The sequence below is a fragment of the Bombyx mandarina genome, chromosome 01 (assembly GCF_030267445.1).
Source record: "Bombyx mandarina strain Sakado chromosome 01, ASM3026744v2".
In the NCBI taxonomy this organism is placed as follows: Eukaryota; Metazoa; Arthropoda; class Insecta; order Lepidoptera; family Bombycidae; genus Bombyx; species Bombyx mandarina.
The window spans coordinates 11,705,898-11,728,219 of record NC_143208.1 but is presented as its reverse complement, the minus strand read 5'-3'; the positions used below and the strand labels follow the sequence as shown (position 1 = coordinate 11,728,219).

Here is a 22,322-nt window from a genome sequence, read left to right as displayed (position 1 = left end):
CGATTTTTCGTCTTCCTTTAAATTTCCACAGTCATATTTTGTCAGCAGGATCTTGCATCTTACCTCCGATTACGCAGATAACAAATGGGAATTTTCTTTGTTTTTTTTTTACGGAAACAAAGATGAGACTTTATAAAAGAAACCACCAAATGTTTTGTTTCAATCAAAATCGACACTATTTTGCACATTATCGTAAAGAAAAACCGTAACCCAAGTCGTTTGAATTTAACGTTCACGGTGTACCGATGCCCGTGTTAAACTGAAAACTTTCAAAAATTTACAAATCGGTAATGCAGAAACAACAGTCAAGAACAAGACTGTGTTATCCAAATTAGACCCATCAATGTAAAGTTATTCATACAAAACATTGTGATTTCCATCAAAACTGAATTCACATATTGTACCTAAGCTCAAAAGTATGACATTGCGTACACTTGAAAGTATCAAATTTTTTTAGGACTTAACAAAAACCCATTGATCCGCGATGTGAAAAGAAACCGTTCGCACTAGCACGTAATAATAAGTGAATTTATTGTTTTTAAATTTAAAAAAAAACAGACCTGACATTATGTAATATATACTAAACTATTGAAATAATGTTTCTATCCTGCTCCAGAGAAATATATTAATATCAATGTGGATTACTATTTATTCCGAAATCGATCTAGTAATGTCGCTGGCTGACTAATACATTACTTCAAATTTTCAACATTAAATAGTTATTTTTGGGGTTTAATTATTTATTTACTCGATAAACAATATTCAATAACAATAGAACAGAGTAAATAAAACGGTTGACTTATCACTATAAGCGATCTCCTCCAGGCAGTCAATAACAGAAAATTACATCAACGATAGAAGCGTCGTTGTATTGACTTTTGTACAAAACGAAATTTATATAATTAAAAAAGTAAAGAACTTGCTAGTTCATTGAAATTACAGTACTCAGGCTGGCTTTGTTGATGTCCATGAGCGACGGCGACTACTTGCCATTGAGTAGGCCGTATTCATGTCCATAGACAACGACAGTAAAAATGAAAAAAAAAACCATTTAGTACCAGTTTCTCGTCGGATCTTCTCAGTGGGTTGCGATTCTGATCTGTTGTAAATTCAGAAAAGCACTGCTCTTGCTAGGGTCAGAGTTAACACCTCTCTGTTAGGTTGAGCCCGTGAGCTCATCCACCGGTCCGTGAGCAGTTAGCCCCTTAGGCTACGAACGATTACGTAGGGGGAAAAAACCATTTTGTTCGGAATCACTATAAATAGACCTTGCACACCGACTCGATTTCATATATCTACTTTGAGTTCTGGATTACATATCCGGATAATCCAAAATCCGACAGCGCTGCGATCGGATCAACGCTATTTTTGTGATAGGGAATACAAATTTTCACAATATTTTCCAAAGTCGACATTATGCAAATTACAAGGTTTACCGTACCCGCCCACATAGGATTTTAACACCATCAAAAGTAAAATTAGATAACAGGAACCTTTCTGTTTTAGAGTAGTTCCAAGATTACTCCCAACGTTTGAACTGAGAAGACTATTCCGCAACTGCTTGTTCAGTTTTTCTGGTGCAGGTGCTGACCGGGCACGGATGCTTCGGGAAGTACCTGCGCCGGATAGGGGCTGAGCCGACGACGAGGTGTCACCATTGTGGACACGACCTGGACACGGCGGAGCATACGCTCGCTGTCTGCCCCGCTTGGGAGGTGCAGCGCCGTGTCCTGGTCGCAAAGATAGGACCTGACTTGTCGCTGCCTGGCGTCGTGGCGTCGATGCTTGGCAGCGATGAGTCATGGAAGGCTATGCTCGACTTCTGCGAGTGCACCATCTCGCAGAAGGAGGCGGCGGGGCGAGTGAGGGAAAGCTCTCTTCACTACGCAGAAACCCGCCGCCGCCGAGCAGGGGGTCGGGACCGGGGTCGTATCCGTGACCTGGCCCCCTAAGAGCTAGGGGTCCCACCCGTTTTGTGCGGGGAGGGACCCAGACGTGGCGTGGCGTGCTCTGCACGCTCACCCGCAATAGGAAGCCGGGTGATGGTAGACCGCGTTCCCCCGACCGCTCTGGGGGAAGGTGTAACGCGGCGCCATCAAAGCGGGCTCTCGGCCCGCTGAACGAGGGAACCGGTGGTCGTGTCGCTGGCGGCCGCCGGTCCGGCGTCCGTGGGACGGTGGGATGGATGTAATGTGCTCTGCGTCAACCCTGTCCCGCCGTTTCAATAGCCCCGACTGGGCTCCGGCCCGGTCCGAGGTAGGGCGCCGGTTGTGAGCGGCAGGAGTTTTTAGTGAGGTTCAACTCCCACATACCCCACCTGCCGCGCGGGTGGGGATCCGGCGGGATTTTCTCCTGTGGAAAAAAAAAAAAAAAAAAAAAAAAACATCCGCACCTGGTCGATTGCGTGAAATATAATTTGTATCCTGATATTCAATGGCATTTTCAATCAATACCTATACTGCTTTAGAGCTGTACAAAGCGTTTAATTTGAAAGTTTGCATAAAGGCGGAAGCATAGGAGAGTCTATTGCAAATTGTAAATAAAATTAAATACCGCTTGATGGTAGATGCACTACAATACCGACGACCAAAAAGGGGTTTTTAAATGCTAATTTCGGTGAGCAGGTTACAATCGACCTGGTCTTAAGTTTTCTCTGTTGTGTGGTCTAAATCGAGGCACGACTGCCTCGAGGCAAAAGTAAGTAGGTAAGAAACTGATACCTACCCATGTGAACTTACAAATACAAGCCTCCATCCCTGCACGTAAATACTAATTGGCGATCGCACTACGGTATAATGCTCAGGGAACGCGATTTTGCTCATTCTACAAAATCTGACACATAAAAAAAACGTACTGAAAAATGTAATCAATCAATCGAGTAAGAACAAACACTAAAAATAAAATTTGCAACTGATAAGTACAATTTACGAACAATCAAGAACGGTCCACTTGCGAACCCCAACAATCAAATGTTACTTACGATTGGTACACACTAATTTAAACTTTATTTTCATTCAAGTAATGATTCCTTTACCATTTCCTAGAGTTACATAGCATCGATATTATTATTGGTCGCCAATAAATCAGTACAACTGTTTTAATTTTCAAACAAATTTCATTCTGAAGCATATTCCTTTTAAAACATTATATTCATACAATGAAGTTATAAATAATCAAGAATTTTAATTAACTCAGATGTTTTTCTTATATAATATTATATATATACGCTCAAATAAATAGAGTACTTTAAAGCAATATTATTTTTAAAACTAATGGATATGACAGGGTGTATGGATTGTGGATGGATGGATGGATATGATAGTATGCAGCCCGATACCAATAATTCTATTAAATTAAGACATCTGTTGTCTCTTTTTACATAATTAAGTTCAATATAATACATTAAAGCAAAATACCTTATCACCTTTTAGTTTTGAAATAGTCACAGGGGTTATTAAACTATCACAAAAATCTATCTATCAAAATATGTCGTCAATCGATCAGCTGTGCAGTGCAGACTTAGAAAATCATTATCCTATTTCTACCTGAGGTTGTCACCTGACCTGATCTGAGGTGGAATCAATTATTAGTAATTCGAATAGTAATGTAGAAAAACATTCATATGTTGAATGTAGCTTCTGATAAATTCCAACTGCAATACACAATTATAGCAGGGAATAGTTAAAAATAATACTTTCAAATATTATCAAATATTAATATTATGTGTATTCAGTGGATACACTTTTAAATTTCGAACTTTCAAATTAATGAATTTTTTTTTTATTGCCCTTGTAGGCAGATGAGCACGCGGCCCACCCGATGGTGAGTGGTTACCGTCACCCATGGACTTCAGCAATGCCAGCCAGGGGCAGAACCGAGCCGCTGAAGAAGGGCATGTCATAGCGTTCGGGAAACACCGTGGAGGGGAGCTCATTCCATAGGCGGATGGTACGTGGAAAAAAGACCTCTGGAAACGCACTGTGGATGACCGCAGTAGCTCCAGGTAGTATGGATGAACTCTACTCCGGTGGCGGGCGGTGCGATGGTAAAAACGAGATGACGGTATCATCTGGAACAATTCCTCAGAGCACTCCCCATGGAACATACGGTACAAAATACAGAGGGAACCGAAGTCCCTCCGCAGACCCAGAGATTCCAAACGATCCGTGAGAATGGGATTTTCGACGATCGGAACGGCCCTCTTCTGTATGGAGTCAAATGGAAGAAGCTGGTATTTGGGAGCCCCGGCCCAGAGATGGAAGCAGTACTCCACGCGAGGCCGGACTTGTGCTTTATAAAGCAAAAGTCTTTGTCCAGGCGTGAAATACCGCTTCGCTCTGTTGAGGACTCCCAGCATTTTGAACGCCAGCTTGGCTTTGCCTTCGAAATGACACCGAAATTGGACATCGCTCGAAATGTCGACCCCAAGTATCCCGATACTCGCGCGGAAGGTTGCAGGGATACTCCTTGGAATTGCGGCGAAATGACAAAGGGGTCCTTCTTCGCAGTGAACGCGCAAACTTGTGTCTTCAAGAAATCTTGATAATCGCTTTTAAAACCTTAACAGAAATCAGTTATGTTAATTATCTATATCTATACTAATATTATAAAGAGGAAAGATTTGTTTGTTTGTTTGTTTCGAATAGGCTCCGAAACTACTGGACCGATTTGAAAAATTCTTTTTCCATTAGAAGCCGACATTGTCCCTGATGAACATAGGCTACTTTTTTTTATTTATTTTTGGTTTCATGTGTGTTTTAATGTTTCCGAAGCGAAGCGAGGGCGGGTCGCTAGTTTTAGTATAAAACAGAGAGTTTTGGCTTGTAATTCCGATTCAACCTAAAGAGTGTGTAATTCAAAACACTAAACTTTATTGCGACAATGTTTTGACCAGTCCCACTCAGATTCGAACCAGGGGCGCACAGATTCATTTTCCGCACGACTGTGCCGCTGTGCATCATTACATTTACTTCAACCGCTACACCCAATACAGATATCGCATTATGTTCGACATCTACTACTGCACTGCTTCCTCTTCGTCATATTACCAAGCGCGCTGATAATCAACGCTTCACAGTAAACAACGTAATACATACGAAGAAGTATTCTTCGCTACTTCCCGATATACAAACTATATATGGTTACATCACCATGGAGTCTGTGCTCACATTACTAAATCAGTGTTCTGATGACATTAAGCGTGAAGTAATTGCCCACAGGACAAATGAACGTGATCTTACCAATACTCGATAAGGGTTCGTTTGCCATTACGCGTTATTTACTTGCTTGGTATCCACCAGGGAATTGCTCGCAAGCAGACACTTGCCGCTGTAACACTAAGATCAGGCATAGACTCTGGTAAACCTACTTGTTGAACTCATAAGACGATTTCGTAGCGAAACCTAGCGCATAACTTCACCCCACTGAGTTTCTGACCGGATCTTCTAAGCGGGTTCGGATTCCCACACGATAGTAGATATATTCCCTAATAGCAGCCACAACACAGCAACAGGTAGCTATTCGCAAATCGAACCCCTCCTGGTTTTGGACGTACTCGGCCACATGACCAGGCAAATCTAGAAAGGCCTTTGAGTTATATATATTTATAATGATTAAATTAGGCCCTATCCTGCCAATGCTTCTACTGACTTGCTTTTTCGGTTATATATTATACAGCACACTTTATTGGTTACAGCACCAGCTCAGTTTGCTCGCTTAATATGTGTCACTTTTTTTTCTATTTTATTTTTTTGTCACATAGCAATCCGCTTCAATTAACAATGATCTATTCCTTTGGCTGATTTTCATCTTATTAATGATATAAACAGAGTCAGATGCCCAGTGACATCCTCATCTTTTATTGTAAGATCCACAGATTCGGTAGAATCTGGCGCCAAGTTCCGTTCAAAAATCCCGTTGTAAACGGAGCGCCAGACTACCGACTGTGTTTACTGTGAGCAGAACAGTTTTTTGAGGTTGCGAAATTTTATTTAATTCTACGGTACTTCTGGTTCCTAAATTGTATATTATATCAATCACTCACAACTTTATTTTACTAATATTAACTAGTTATATCAATTACAACAATTAATCTACTTGAAATTATTAATTTTATCACCACAAAATATGGCTCGCTCAAAAATTTCGATCCTGACTTTTTTCGATGTTAAAAGTGACATGCCACAGACTATAAATATTCGAGAATGGTAATCTACGGCCGCCAGGGCGCTGGAATTATTCCTATTTGTAATGGATTTTATGACCTGGTAACTGAGACCTTTAAGTCATGTCTTATTTTAATTTATATTCATATTTTTATGAAAAATGATATTATGGAGTGAAATGAAATGAAGATGATTAATTTGAGACATTAATCAAATGGGATGAAATGAAATGAGATGAGATGATATGGAATGAAATATAATCTCAGTAAAATGGTGGTGGTCATTTACTAAGATCTCAGTGGACTTTTTGGAGGAAACCGAGAAGTTACGTACAGCGGCTTTGTTTCATTTTCCCACATTTGTGCACTTTCACAGATATTAAACAGTTAATAAACCACTATTATTACACATTTAAACCCGAAGAAACACTAAATAGACAAATTAAAACAAATCACACAACTTCACACCTCGCGTTCCCGCCAAAAAGTCATTATTCCTACATAAACTGTAGCTTCAAGGGGATAGTTTGCAGTTCTTATTGAACGGTTTATACATAAAATAACGTTAATGTTGTTACTGTTAGTATTTTAGTTTAAGTACTGCCGAAGCAAGTACTGTTGTTACTGTTGGAGAAACAATTTTGTTTTGTAATGTAATACCGAAATACTATACGAGATGGCGTTACAAAAAATCCCTTCCCAAAACTATAAAACCGTTGTGATTGTCTACGAATAATAAATAATATAATAACTAATATTTATTCGTAGGTGATTGTTTAAGATGCTATGAATATTTCGGTTTTGATTTCATCAAAATAACTTGAACTTTACTACTGAATTCCGAAGAAAATTCTAATTAAGGCTGAGTTAAGTTCAGCTTTTTATTTAAGCCTCTTACTGTAGTTTTTAAATTACATTTATGCGGATTGATGTTTCAAGGCTTTCAGATTTTAATTTTAAATTCTGAAATAATTAAGAACAGCGTCATCTACCCTTCACATTTGAAACAAAATTTAATTCGGTTTAAATTTGTAAAAGTTGATGTTGATTATTATTACACTGTAACGCAGCGTTCCGTTTCGCGGGGCAACAGCAGCCAAAGGGAATGTGACTCAGGTCCGTGCCGCGAAGACTCACCCCGCGCTACCCGCGCCCACGCATCTGTTGCATCATTCGCACCCCCAATTAGTGCGCGCCAGACTTTGAAGCGGAATACACGCGTCCCCGGTCGATACCGGAACTGACAAACCGAGTCTCATGCCAGTCGGGCACCTAACATTAAACTGGCAGCCCAAGCGCGGGCCCTTTAACTAGTATTTCGGGAGTTCCGATTGCATCGCCGTTCGGTCCGGACGCGTTTTTGCAAATTATTGTCGCTGCCGTCGCGAACGTGAGTCTCGAGTTGTCCAACATTGTCGTTGTCGCACCGATCGCGGCATTGTTGTGCATTCTTGACGCGCTGTCGCTGGCGTCGCGACCTTGAGTTGTGAAAACAGTTTGTACTTGAGTTGTGCATTCGAAACGCCAACTTCACTATCATTTCACTCATCTCATATTATTAAATTTATTTATATTATTCGGCGAGCAAAACAGTCTTTTTAAAGACTAAAAACCCCGCTGCGATCACCGCTTGTTGTGGCACTCACAACCCAGTGGGGTCCCCACCTTCCAAACTCCACCCCAATCCCCAGCCAACTGCCGTTTTCACGGCAAAGGCACTCCCCCCCTTTGTTGCTGGTAAAGCACAAGGGGTGAACTCCTACTCAGGGGACTCGCCTTTCGGCGAGTGTGCCTTAAGTCCCGGGGACGCCCCCCCCGGGCACAGAACAACCATGAATAACGCGAACAGCGCGCTATTCGCGCAATTCGTACAACAAATATGCCCGGACATCATGTCCCGTTTTGAGGCCTACAAGGCCACGCTAGCATCGAACCCCGACGATTCGTCCGCCGCCGCCGCGATAATCCGAGACTCTCCGCTGTCGCCTCCCGCGCCGGTACTCCGCGACTCGCCGATGTCGCCCCCCACCCCCGCGCCCGCGTCGATCGCGTCATGCGCATCGAGCTCCGGCTCCGACTCCGAGTCGGAAATGGAGTTCGAGTCGGCCGCCAGCCCCGAACCCGGAACCTCCGATGGGTTCCAAACCGTCAAGCGCGGAAAGAAACGCGCCCGCGCCGTGGAACCGTCCGCGGCGCCAAAACAATCCAAGGCCGCAAACGCGTCGCGGCCAAAAGTCGTGGTCTCACCCGACTCCCCTCGCCGCGCAACCCCGTCGCCGCGACCCCAACCCGCGTCCGTCCGCAAAATTCCCGCGCCGCCGCCGGTAATTTTACAAGATAAGACCGCGTGGGATCGCGTATCCCGTGCCTGTAAGGCACAAAACGTTAACGTCGTCCATGCGCGTAACATCGCGCACGGCATACAGATAAAAACGGCCTCACCGGACGATCACAGGGCGCTGACAGCCCACCTCCGAAAGGAGCGCATAAGCTTCCACACTTATGCGCTCCAGGAGGATCGCGAGCTCCGCGTAGTAATACGCGGAGTACCTAAGGAGCTCGACGTCGAGCTGGTCAAGGAGGACCTCATCGGGCAGGCGTACCCGATTGTAAGCGTGCACCGAATGCACAGCGGGCGCGACAAATTCGCGTATAATATGGTTCTCGTCGCGTTAGAACCAACCGCCGAAGGCAAACGAATTGCCTCAAGCCTCCGCACCGTTTGCGGCTTATCCGGGGTCACCGTCGAGGCCCCATATAGAAAAGGCACTCCCGGGCAGTGCCACCGCTGCCAGCTGTACGGCCACTCCGCGCGCAACTGCCACGCGCGTCCGCGGTGCGTAAAGTGCCTCGGTGACCACGCGACAGCCGACTGTTCGCGGGTCAAAGAGACCGCGACCGAACCTCCGAGCTGTGTGCTCTGCCAAAAGCAGGGCCACACAGCCAACTACCGCGGATGCCCCAAGGCCCCGCGGAAGCGTCTGGCCAACGCGCCTCCAAAAACCGTCGGCCCAAAGACTTCGGCGCCCCGTGCGCCGAAGCCTGCCTTCGTGCCGGCACCGGTGCCCACCGTCTCCGCGTGGGCAAAACCGCTGCCGCTCACGCTGGCAGGGAAACCACCGGCACCCCAGCCCCTGCTCGCGCCGCGCCCCGCCCCCGCGCCCGGTCCCGCGCCTCGCCCCGGCCCCGCCCGGCCAGCCGTTAACGACTTTTCAATCGTGCGTGATTACATCGCCGCGATAAATATAGATCGCATGCGCTCGTTCGCCGACGCCATGCGCAGGGCGGTCACGGCCGAAGACCGCCTACACGCGACGTTCGACCATATGGACGTCATCGAGTCCGTCCAGCGTACGCTGGGTTAAATACCGGTAACCAATGGCGAACAACGGTAGGGAAAAACCGCGTTCCTTAAAGTTAGCATTTTATAATGCTAACGGACTCGCGCGTCAGCGCGATCAAGTATATGAGTTTCTCCGCGATAATCTCATCGACATCCTTCTGGTGCAGGAGACCTTCCTAAAGCCCTCGCGTCGCGACCCCAAAGTCGCGAATTACGTCATGGTTAGGAATGACAGACTCTCCACCCGCAAGGGCGGGACTGTCATTTACTATAGGAGGGCCCTGCACTGCGTCCCTCTCGATACTCCCTCGCTCTTACATATCGAGGCGTCAGTGTGCCGCATCGCGCTGACGGGACACCAGCCGATCGTCATCGCATCCGTCTATCTCCCCCCTGACAAACCCCTCCTGAGCAGTGACCTCGAGACACTGCTCGGTATGGGGGACGCGGTCATCCTGGCAGGCGATTTAAATTGCCACCACACTAGGTGGAACTGCCATCGCACGAATGTGAACGGTAGGCGTCTCGACGCGTTCATAGACGACCTCACATTCGAAATATTCAACCCCCCGACCCCCACGTGCTATCCGTACAACGCCGCGCGTCGTCCGAGCACAATAGATCTGGCACTGCTGAGAAACGTAACTCTGCGCTTACGCTCCATCGAGGCAATGTCAGAACTCGACTCAGACCACCGACCTGTCGTAATGCAGCTCGGTCGCCCAGTCAACCGAGAACCAGATATGAGGACCATGGTGGATTGGAAGAAGCTGGGCACGTGCTTAGCTGACACCGCTCCACCAATCCTCCCTTGCGGCCCGGATTCAACTCCATCCCCCGAGGATACCGTCGAATCCATAAACATCTTCACTGATCACGTCTCGACGGCGATCATAAGATCTTCTAAGCAAGTCGATGTGGAGGACTGCTTCCACCGCATCAGACTTTCCCCCGATCTTAGGGACCTCGTAAGAGTTAGGAACGCGGCAATCCGGGCCTACGATCGATATCCCACGGATTCAAACCGGACTCGGATGCGTCGCTTACAGCGGGAGGTCAAATCCCGCTTAAGCGACGCCCGAAACGAAAACTGGGATAGTTATTTAGAAGAACTCGCGCCCACTCACCAAGCATACTGGCGACTAGCTAGGACCCTCAAGTCCGAAACTATAGCCACTATGCCGCCTCTCGTACGCCCCTCAGGCCAACCACCGGCTTACGATGACGATGACAAGGCAGAGTTGCTGGCCGATGCACTGCAAGAACAGTGCACCACCAGCACTCAACACGCGGACCCCGAACACACCGAGTTCGTCGACAGGGAGGTCGAGCGCAGAGCTTCCCTGCCGCCCTCGGACGCGTTACCCCCATTACCACTTCCGAGGTTAAGGAGGCGATCGATAGCCTACAACCACGGAAAGCTCCCGGCTCCGACGGCATCCGCAACCGCGCGCTAAAACTGTTACCAGCCCAACTGATAACGATGTTGGCCACGATATTAAATGCTGCTATGACGAACTGCATCTTTCCCGCGGCGTGGAAAGAAGCGGACGTTATCGGCATACACAAGCCGGGCAAACCGAATAACGAAACCGCGAGTTACCGCCCCATCAGTCTCCTCCCGGCGATAGGCAAATTATACGAACGGCTCCTTCGTAAACGCCTCTGGGACTTTGTATCCGCGAACAAAATTCTGATAGACGAGCAGTTTGGATTCCGCGCCAGACACTCGTGCGTCCATCAAGTGCACCGCCTCACGGAGCACATCTTACTAGGGCTGAACAGGCGGAAACCCATTCCGACAGGAGCCCTCTTCTTCGATATAGCGAAGGCGTTCGACAAAGTCTGGCACAACGGTTTGATATACAAACTGTATAACATGGGAGTGCCAGACAGACTCGTGCTCATCATACGAGACTACTTGTCGAACCGTTCGTTCCGATATCGAGTCGAGGGAACGCGTTCCCGGCCCCGTCACGTCACAGCCGGAGTCCCGCAAGGCTCCGCCCTCTCCCCGTTACTATTCAGTTTGTATATCAACGATATACCCCGGTCTCCGGAGACCCATCTGGCGCTCTTCGCCGATGACACCGCCATCTACTACTCGTGTAGGAAGAAGGCGTTGCTTCATCGACGACTTCAGACTGCAGCTACCACCATGGGACAGTGGTTCCGGAAGTGGCGCATCGACATCAACCCCACGAAAAGCACAGCGGTGCTCTTCAAAAGGGGTCGCCCTCCGAACACCACGCTGAGCATCCCTCTCCCGACTAGGCGCGTCAACACCCCCGCCCCCGCCGTTCGCCCAATCATGATGTTCGACCAGCCCATACCGTGGGCCTCGAAGGTCAAATATTTAGGCGTCACCCTCGACAGTAGGATGACATTCCGCCCCCACATTAAGACGGTACGCGACCGTGCCGCCTTCATTCTAGGACGTCTCTACCCGATGATATGTAGGCGAAGTAAAATGTCCCTTAGAAATAAGGTGACACTCTACAAAACTTGCATACGCCCCGTCATGACCTATGCAAGTGTAGTGTTCGCTCACGCGGCCCGCATACACTTGAAATCATTCCAAATTATTCAATCCCGTTTTTGCAGGATAGCCGTCGGAGCCCCGTGGTTCGTCAGGAACGTCGACCTCCATGACGACCTGGACTTAGAGTCCATCAGTAAGTATCTGCAGTCGGCGTCCATGCGCCACTTCGATAAAGCGGCACGACACGAGAACCCTCTCATCGTGGCCGCCGGTAACTACATTCCCGATCCTGCGGACAGAATGGAAAGCAGTCGACGTCGCCCAAAACACGTCATCTCGGATCCACCCGATCCACTAACGGTGCTTTTAGGTAATTCAAGCACCGGTCACCGTTCTCGTCGAACCCGTCGCTTGCGACGAAGGGCTCGACGAGTAAATTAACTCTCAGACACAGCCCACTGAGTTTCTCGCCGGATCTTCTCAGTGGGTCGCGTTTCCGATCCGGTGGTAGATTCTGCGAAGCACGACTCTTGCTAGGGTTCGTGTTAGCAACATCGTCAGGTTTGAGCCCCGTGAGCTCACCTACTAAAGTTAGGGTTACGCTGATATAGCCTCTCAAGGCTCTCAGCTTAGGTAGGAAAAAAAAAAAAAAGTATTTCGGAGTGAATCTACGTAATTACGACACGTACTCGTCGTCAATCACGGCGTCAATCCGATTTTCAAGACGTTGAAGAAGAAATTGGTTCAACCGCGGGACCGACGCCAACATTTACCGCAAACAACATGGCGTCATTACAAGAAAGTCAAATGGCAGCATTCGAACGCCTACTCGACCGAGTTTTTGAGCATAAAACTCAACTCGAATCATCAGCAACACCGACGTCGGAGCCGACATCGCCGCCTTCCTCGACGCCCGCTCACCATTCTGGGAACTTCGCGTCATGCACGGCGCGGTTCAGCGGAGCGCCCGGCGACTCACTCGACGGTTTCCTTGACGCGGTCGAATCATACAAAGATTGTGCTGACGTAGGACACGCCATCGCGTTACGAGGACTCTCGATGTTACTAACCGGAAATGCAGCCGTGTGGTGGCAAGGCGTTAAAGCTAGCATCACTTCCTGGGACGACGCTTTATCATCGTTACGAAGCGCTTTCGGTGATTGCAGACCGCCCCATCCAGTCTACTTAGAGCTCTTCAAAATGTCGCAAGGACAAAGAGAGAAGACGGAGATCTTCGTTGCCAGAGCACGAGCCCTACTAGCTCGACTCCCACCTGGTGACCTTAGTGAGAAAGTTCAAATTGATATGCTTTACGGCCTTCTACACCGTCGTGTTCGTAAAAGATTAAGAAGAGACGAAATAACTTCATACGACACGTTATTAAAGAAAACGCGCCATATCGAGGACTCCATCTACGAGACCAGTCCGCCTGAATTTATTCATCATCCTCAGCGAGCGACGCCACGTTCATCGGGTAGTACCGTAGGCGAAGTTCCCGCCGGTGCTTCGACTTCGCAGCATACATACGCGCGGATGACGCCGCGGAAAATATTCAACTCGGGCGCCGCTGGCGGCCCGCCACGCGACGACAGCGCTGCGCCGAGCACCGTTCGAGTCCCCGCGCCTCGCTACACGAACACTGATAATGTATCATCTACGTCGATTGTTAAAAGACTGTTCTATGTTTATTGCAAAAAGTACGGACATATTCGTGATGAGTGTTTAAAATTAGCGTCAAAAACGAAATTCGACAACGAAAATACGCAAGCTGTATCCTCGTGTTACGGGTGTGGTACCAAAGGTGTTACTCCGTCTCAGTGTACAAAGTGTAACGCAAGTTATTACGCCGTCGACGCTGCACGGACCCGATCAGTCACATCCGATTTACCTATTGGTAAAGTAAATACACAGCTGTCAAGTTCAGTGAAATCTATTCATCGCGACAGCTCGTTGCATACAGCTTGCACTTCAAACACCGTAAAGTCGTCCATTTATATTAATAATCGTAAACAATGTTTTGTTGATAATGAAAATAATTATTATCCTACCGATTTTAAGGCGATTCTTCCTCCGCGCTTTTTCGGTACTGATAACAAGGTTAGACTTCAAAATTATTCTAGACTTAATCATAATATAAACAATAATATTAGTTCTAGGAATAGGCCCCTGATGCGTTACTCGAGTGATACCGAACCAAAACATAGTTATTCCGAGGTACCAAGTGGCCGCGATAGGGTGACCATGATGAACGAAAATAGGGTGACCATGGAAAACGTCGGACATTTTTCGACGATTAATTCTAATGTGAAAAGTGTTGCCCAGAGTAACTACTGAGCACCAGGTAAGGTTAAGACCAATTTTAAGTGTTCAAATTTTAGGTATACGAGGTAATGCTTTGTTGGATACGGGAGCTAAGAGTAGCGTTGCCGGTGCGTTGCTTTATGAATTTCTGTTAAAGCATAACCATCCGTGTGAGGAAACCAGGCGTCGGGTGAGGCTTGCAGACGGTTCCGCGCGCACCCGCCGAGTTTTGCTCACTACTCTAGAAGTAAGGATAAGTCCCGAAAGGTCAGTAACCCTTGAATTTACTGTTTTTCCAGATGCTCAAAATAATGAAACTTTGCTTGGCATGGATTTTTTGGTGGCGGCAGGTATTGTGCTTGACTTTGCTTCATCTACTTGGCATTTTTCGGGAAAACGGGTTACCTATCCAATTGAATATGAGTGCCCTAAGCCATGCATGTTTGCTTCTACTGCTGACTTCCTGCGTGATGATAAGGGTTCTATGCTTGGCTCCGATGAACGGCAGCAGCTATCACATTTATTGCAGCAGAATGGAGACATCTTTAGGGTGGGGGGAGCCCCAACCCTTTACGCCGAGCACCACATTGATACCGGTGATCATCCGCCTATATCGGTACCGCCGTATAGGCTCACTCCTGTGCTTCAACAGCGAGGAGAGGTTCTCGCAATCGATTTGTTCGGGCCACTGCCAGAAGGAGAGCAGGGGGAGCGATGGGTACTCCTGGTAGAGGATGTAGCTACAAGATGGGTAGAACTCTACGCACTTGTTGATGCCACCGCCGTGGCTTGCTCCCGAGTCCTACTGGAAGAGTATTTCCTTCGTTATGGCTTGCTTATGCGTCTAGGGGTGTAACACGTAAGTTCATGCCACGACGGGATGGCCCGTATCGCGTAGTAAAGATAGTTAGTCCTACAACGTACTTCATAGCAGACTTGTCAAACAATGTCATCGGCAAGTATCGCACCGCGGATTTAACCCACTCTCCGTCAAATTCAAGTACGGATCCAATTATGCCAAAGAGGCAGAGAGGAAGGCCGCGTCTTCAGACTAACAGTCCCAAGTTGGACTCGGGACGCGTTCCCAACTTGGAGGGGGAGTATGTAACGCAGCGTTCCGTTTCGCGGGGCAACAGCAGCCAAAGAGAATGTGACTCAGGTCCGTGCCGCGACGACCCACCCCGCGCTACCCGCGCCCGCGCATCTGTTGCATCATTCGCACCCCCAATTAGTGCGCGCCAGACTTTGAAGCGGAATACACGCGTCCCCGGTCGATACCGGAACTGACAACCCGAGAGTCTCATGCCAGTCGGGCACCTAACATTAAAACACTAATTAATTGAGCGTTTCATTAGCTTTTAAGCTGAGTGACTATAATTAATTTATTTTTATTAAGTAATAAATGAGCAAAAAATAATACTTAACAAAAAGATATGAAATCCGAACAAAAACAGTTTCACTGTAAAAAATTGCGCCAAGTCCACGTTTATAAAACTCATCTCAATAACATTTGCACTTTACAAAAAAAAGAAGACTTCAATAGCTTTCATTCTCTACAAAAATATGTGAAATACAAAAAAATACCAAGAAACCGTCATAAAGATGAAAAAATAAAAAAAAAATTGTTGAAAATTTAAAAATAAAAAAATAAAAATTTTATCGTACTTGGCGCGCGTCATTGAGTACCCCAAAATTTTTCGGAAGAATTTCAACCCGAGAAAAAAACCATTTTGCTTTAATATACAGTGAAAGCTGAAAAAGTTACCCAGGTTGTCTTTTTCGCTCTTGTTAGCGTTTTATGAGAAATTGAGACAGAACTACGGTAATTTTCAACAGCTCTCACTATATACCTATGGGCTATTATATGCCAAATCGACCACTTTTGCGTTCGACCCCTTTAGATTCAGCTGAAACTTTATTATTCTTTTCTACCCTTTGAAAAACATCTTTGAGAATTTTTTCAAATGTTTTGAAGCCAACGTATACATACGTATCGACTCGTAAGTAGTTTGTATTTGTATAAGCGAACACGAGAGGGTGTTTAGTTCAAATCATAAAAGATGAGTGGGAAATGAAAAAAATTCAAATAACATACGTATGAGATGTCGATTTTACTTAACTTTTGTAAAACTTATTATGAAATAATAATTCATTAATTACATTTATGCATTTCATAGGTTGACCTACTTATAAATTTCTAAACATTGAAAGGATGTTCATTTATCCTGAAAATTTTGGGGTACTCAATGACGCGCGCCAAGTACGATAAAATTTTTATTTTTTTATTTTTAAATTTTCAACAATTTTTTTTTTATTTTTTCATCTTTATGACGGTTTCTTGGTATTTTTTTGTATTTCACATATTTTTGTAGAGAATGAAAGCTATTGAAGTCTTCTTTTTTTTGTAAAGTGCAAATGTTATTGAGATGAGTTTTATAAACGTGGACTTGGCGCAATTTTTTACAGTGAAACTGTTTTTGTTCGGATTTAATATCTATTCTCTAATGTATCTAGATATACTGTGTCTCCTTAGTCTAGTGAACTGCACTGTTCCTGTGCCTCTTAGATCCAACGCTAATTTATTAACGTGTGTCAATAACCTGACTTGGTATTTCTTGCTGTAAGCATAATATTTGTAAGTGTAATATTTGTCACTGTGGACAAAATCTAAAATTCAACCTTTTTGAAACCTTTAAATATATGTACATATATTCTTTACTGCAGCTATTACTGCAGATTATCCATTTAAATTCTTGAACATTAGCACAATGATTTGGCTGCTAGAAGATAATAATTTCAACTTTCTCAAAATAAGTTCTCTCTCTCGATTTTTAATGAATGATGTATAATTAATACCCAGTGAAGTCTGTTATACAAGGTACTTGTTGCCAGCATGAAATCTATAATGCTGTGAGCAGACTATGACATGAAATATTATCCCTTTAATATTAATAAGATACTATATGAATGTTAATAGTTCTATCTCAAAGGACTATCATTGGCTTCTAGCATAGTGGGCTCTGAGTGTGATCAATGTTGTACTTTGTAAAGAATTCTGCAATAGAAGTTACACACACACAATATAACCCCTAAAACTGCAGTTTATGCAGGAGTTAATGTCTTTATGCAATGACAGACCATATTCTATTTATTTTTAGAAAAGATCATTATTGGATAATATAATAATTCAGATTGTGACTGTTAGGAGTCTTATCTTCACAATATTAATCACCTGTGACTGCTGTCATCTCAATCTTTCTTTTTATCATATTACAATTAAAAATTTCAAACATTATCAATTTATATGTGGAAATAGTAATACAATCTAATTAGAACATTGTAAACAGCCTAAATACCTAAAAATCCTTATTTGAGACCACCCCATGACATGCTATATGTGACAACATTAAAATTATCACAAAAAATTAAGCAGGGGAAAAAACATAACCATGTAAATCCATGTAATTCCGTGATCGCTTAATTAACTACTCTTTTACTGAAATGTACAGTACTGATGATCTGAAGAAGGCCTATGATAATTTTCTTGAGATTTTCAAACTCTTTAATGACCTTTGTTTTCCGGAAAAAACAAATATTTATTCGGTTACACAAAAAGGCTAAGTGGATATCACATGGTATAAAACAATGTGTAAAAGAGAAAAGAAAACTTGTTTGGTTGTATAGACATAACCCTTCTTTAATAAATAAAAACTATCTAAAGCAATACTCTAAAAGATTAAAGAAAATCATAAAACTTACACAGAAAGCACAAACATCATTTAATATAAATAACTCTGTTAATAAATCAAAAACCACTTGGCAACTAATAAACCAGTCTAAAAATTATAAGCCAGAAAACTTTTTCAGCATGATTAAAGTAGGAAACAAACTTGTGACGAATCGACAAGCCATAGCAAAGTATTTTGACAATTATTATATTGATAAAGTAGTACCATCTACGAATTTAGGAAATAATGTGTTACAGTTCGTTCCAAAGTTAAATAACTCAATATTTATATCACCTAGTACGCCATTAGATTTTATAATCATAAAAAAAAAAAATATATTAGTTTTGGTTATGACGAAACAGGCACAAAAGTATTAAATTCAGTGGCTGAGCTGATTAGTCCCTACATCTGTTATATAACTAACCTGTGTATCAGTGCAGGCATATTTCCTACAAAACTTAAAACTACTGAAACCACTTTTTAAAAAAGAAAATAGAGAGCTAATGGAGTTTTATAGACCAGTGGCTTTGCTACCTGTTTTCTTTTGTACAAAGAAACATATGATTTTCTTGAAAAATATGTTCTCCTTGAAAACCAGAAAGGATTTCGTGAAAGTAAAAATATAAATATGGCAATTTTTTACTTTTTGAACATTATTACATGTAACATGGGCAAAGGTAACTACATCACTGCTCTTTTTTGCGATATGACTCAAACTTTCGATGATGTCGATTTTAACGTACTGTTAAGTAAATTAGAATACTGCAGGATGCGAGAAAATATATTAAACTTACTGGAGTCTTATTTAAAAGATCGAATACAATACACTGAAATTAGTAGCATAGATTTTGTAAAAAAAACAGAACTTAAATTTAAATCTAACAAACGTAAGATTACATACGGTGTTCCGCAAGGAAGCGTACTTGGGCCTCTTTTATTTATAATTTACATTAATGATTTTCCAAATTCAATTGACCACACTACGACCGTTTTGCAGACGACAGCACCATAACTATTAGTTGTAGAAATGACATTTTATATAAACATGATATTAATAGTACTCTTCATTCAATAATATCTTGGCTTGATAAAAATAATTTAACAATTAATTTAGACAAAGCACTTTTACCAAAGAAATAAATATATAAATTTAACCGTTTATAATAATAACAAACATATATATGAAACAGAAAATGTAAATTTTCTCGGTGTAAAAATTGACAACAATCCAATCCAATGGAAATCTCATACAGACGGTCTGTGTAAATGTGTCAGCTCCTCGGCCTATGCACTCTTTAAATTGTCCTCCATTTTAAGCACAGACGCCATACTAACTGCATATCGTGGTGTAGTTGAATCCTGTCTTAGATATGGAATAATTTTCTGGGGAAACTCAACACAAAAAGATCAAGTTTTTAAGGCACAAAAAAGGTGTTTAATGTTTGGATTGGCAATAGCCGACAGTCGCAAGCCATATTTTGCAAAGCATAGAATTTTTACCCTTCCTTTTCTATGTATATATACGAAGTTGAATTTTTTGTTAAAACTTGTCCTAATAGATTCACCAAGATGTCAAATGTGGCAAATAGAAATCAATGCGACGATAAGCTATGTTTCCCAAAATCCAAAACTACATTAAAGACTAATAGTATACTAGGTATTAGCGTTAGGATATTTAATAAACGACCAAAGAAATTAAGAGATCTAGACTATTTTCATTTTAAGAAAAAACTAAACGAGAATCTTATTAGTGAAAATTATTATCACATAAATGATTTTCTTAGGGACAACATTGAAAATAAATGGATTTTTTAATTATTAGTTGAATTATGGATGAATGAATGGTAAATTATATAATATTATAATATCTTGCACTGCACTAAAATTCGTATGTCAAATAATGACAAAGCATACATGCTGCTTTTAACTTATGTAGTAACTCATTTTCACTATGCTTAGCGAATAAATGATTTCTTTCTTTCTTTCTTTCTTCTTTCTTTCTAAACCACTGTATAAAATTAATTAGCCAATTCACAAAGAAGTAGTTTTACTACATACAACAATACAAAATCAAGCTATATCAAGAATACAAAAACAAGCTACTGCGGTCTCTTTTTTCCATTATCTCACAATTCTTATGAGATATATGAATTTTAAGAATTTTTAATATACTTAATGACGATTTCGAACTGCTTTCTAAGCAGTCTGTTTCAACAAAGACTTCTGCCTGATCCATGGTAAACAGCTGCATTCCAATTGTGGTGTCAAAGTGGTTCAGTATTTAAACACTTTGATAACACCAGACATAACTTTTCTGTCCATTCAAAGCAAAAAACCAGAACCAGCACTATATTCATGAGTATGCCTCTATACTCTCATTACATATTGATAAATAAGGTATTTTAAACATATCAAAGAAACAAAAAACATTACCTTAATCTCAACATTTCAAATGCATAATAATGTATTGTTTCATGTACAGTACAATCATGAAATTTATGCTAACTATAGTAAGAAAAATACCAAATAGAGCTCTCCAAAAATATATCTTTTGTTGTCAACAGATAATTGAACCTTCATTTACATCAAAATTCATAGGCTGAAATGAATGACCCCAGATCTGACTGTCAGATAAGGAAATGTATGGTAGACATAATATTATGAAAGATGAACAGATATTTTAACGCACTTTTCATGACTACGTCTGAAAACTTCCGACTGAATTCAAGTTCGAAGTATAGGTAGGTACTCACCGTCGTGTATGTCGATGTCAAAAAATCACTTCGGGGAATTCACACTTCTCATCGACGTAACTACAATGCATTGTCTTATCCACCTTTCCTTTAGAATACGTGATTAAAGGCAAACTATTGCATAGTTATAGCACAACCTGGTTAAAATTTCGAATTTTTTCAATTCGTGACTGATTATAGACACATATCATTTCGTCAACAAAGTCTTCAATAACTTCCCTAGTTCCCTACGAACTACTTTGATTATGTATCAATGAACGTACTTAATTATAATGCGATTTTCATTAAGCGCTTTTTTGTTACATAAATTTAGTTGTAAAACATATATTGCACTGCAAATAATAAATTTTAACAAAGAACATATGCTGTAATCCAGATTTCGAGATGAATTTAATTTCGGTTTATGGTGAATTGAAATTAATAAATCTAAATTCTTTCACACAATGCCCACAGGCAGACAGATAACATATTTTTATTACGTCTCTGGCCTTTAAAGTTTAACTTATCCCAATACGCAATAATAGGTATTTGAAAGGCACAGACGTAATGTGTCTGAAAGACAAAACTAGATATGATTTTTTAAAATATACTTTAAGTTGTGTATTGTAATAACAATGCACAATTCTTTTTTATTAACCAAAAATATGTGGAAAGCATTGGGGAAGGCCTATGTCCAGCAGTGGACAGATAAAGGCTGATGATGATGATGATGATGATGAACCAAATTCAATGATCAATTCAGTAATTTTTAAATGAAGTAGACTAAAATAATAATAATGGGTTTCAGTTTTGTAAATACACTAATAAACAATTATTTAGAGACGTCAAAATGTTTTTATAATGTTTTGTGATAATATTAATATTATATTATATTAATATTTTCTTTTTACATTATGTTTCGAGTAGCAATTTTTAGCGAATAATAACATTTTTCTTTTAGATCATTTTAAAACTATAACAGGATCTATATTTCAATCACAATGAAGTGGTCTTTCATGGATCATACTATATTAAGATGTAAGTTATGGTTCATCATCATCCTCATCATAGTCGGTTACTCTTGGCAGAGTAGTAGTAGTCATGTGGAATCCTTGTCTGTTAAAGCCTTGACAGCCGCACTCGTAAAGTGGGGTTCTGGTAAACAATTTCACTTGATTAGTTCAACGCATGGGGCTTCATCCACGAAGTCCTTTACCGTTGACCCTACCCTGAACAACAAGTTTCTGCTGGACAGAGACAATGAAAATAGTGTGAGATCGTGTCATCTTAAACTTACCTAGGTTCACTTGTGACTAACAGTGATGGCTCAGAGGACGAAATTAAATGTCGCATAATCTTAACACGATCGACTATGGACCGACTCTCAAAAATATGGAAAGTTATGATCACTTCGTTTTTTAATTATAACTCAAAATAGCGTTCAGTATTAAAGGATATTCATGAACAGAACTGAGACATCACCAGAAATAGGCCTAAGATAGGAATCGGAAAAGTTTACTTATAAAAACTCACATTATTACAAAATTAAAAAGCAATATTTTGTTTATTGCTT

At 42.4% G+C, this 22,322-nt stretch overlaps 1 protein-coding gene across 1 annotated transcript in view; it reads right to left on the bottom strand.

Moving 5' to 3' along the window:
• Window positions 1-21,245, bottom strand: part of DUBAI (Deubiquitinating apoptotic inhibitor) — a 44,041-nt gene extending 22,796 nt beyond the window's left edge. The window contains exon 1 of the mRNA XM_028179700.2: window positions 20,771-21,245. The gene's annotated coding sequence lies outside the window, so the exon portion shown is untranslated. The remainder of the gene's footprint in view (window positions 1-20,770) is intronic.
• Between the last annotated feature and the right edge of the window lie 1,077 nt (window positions 21,246-22,322).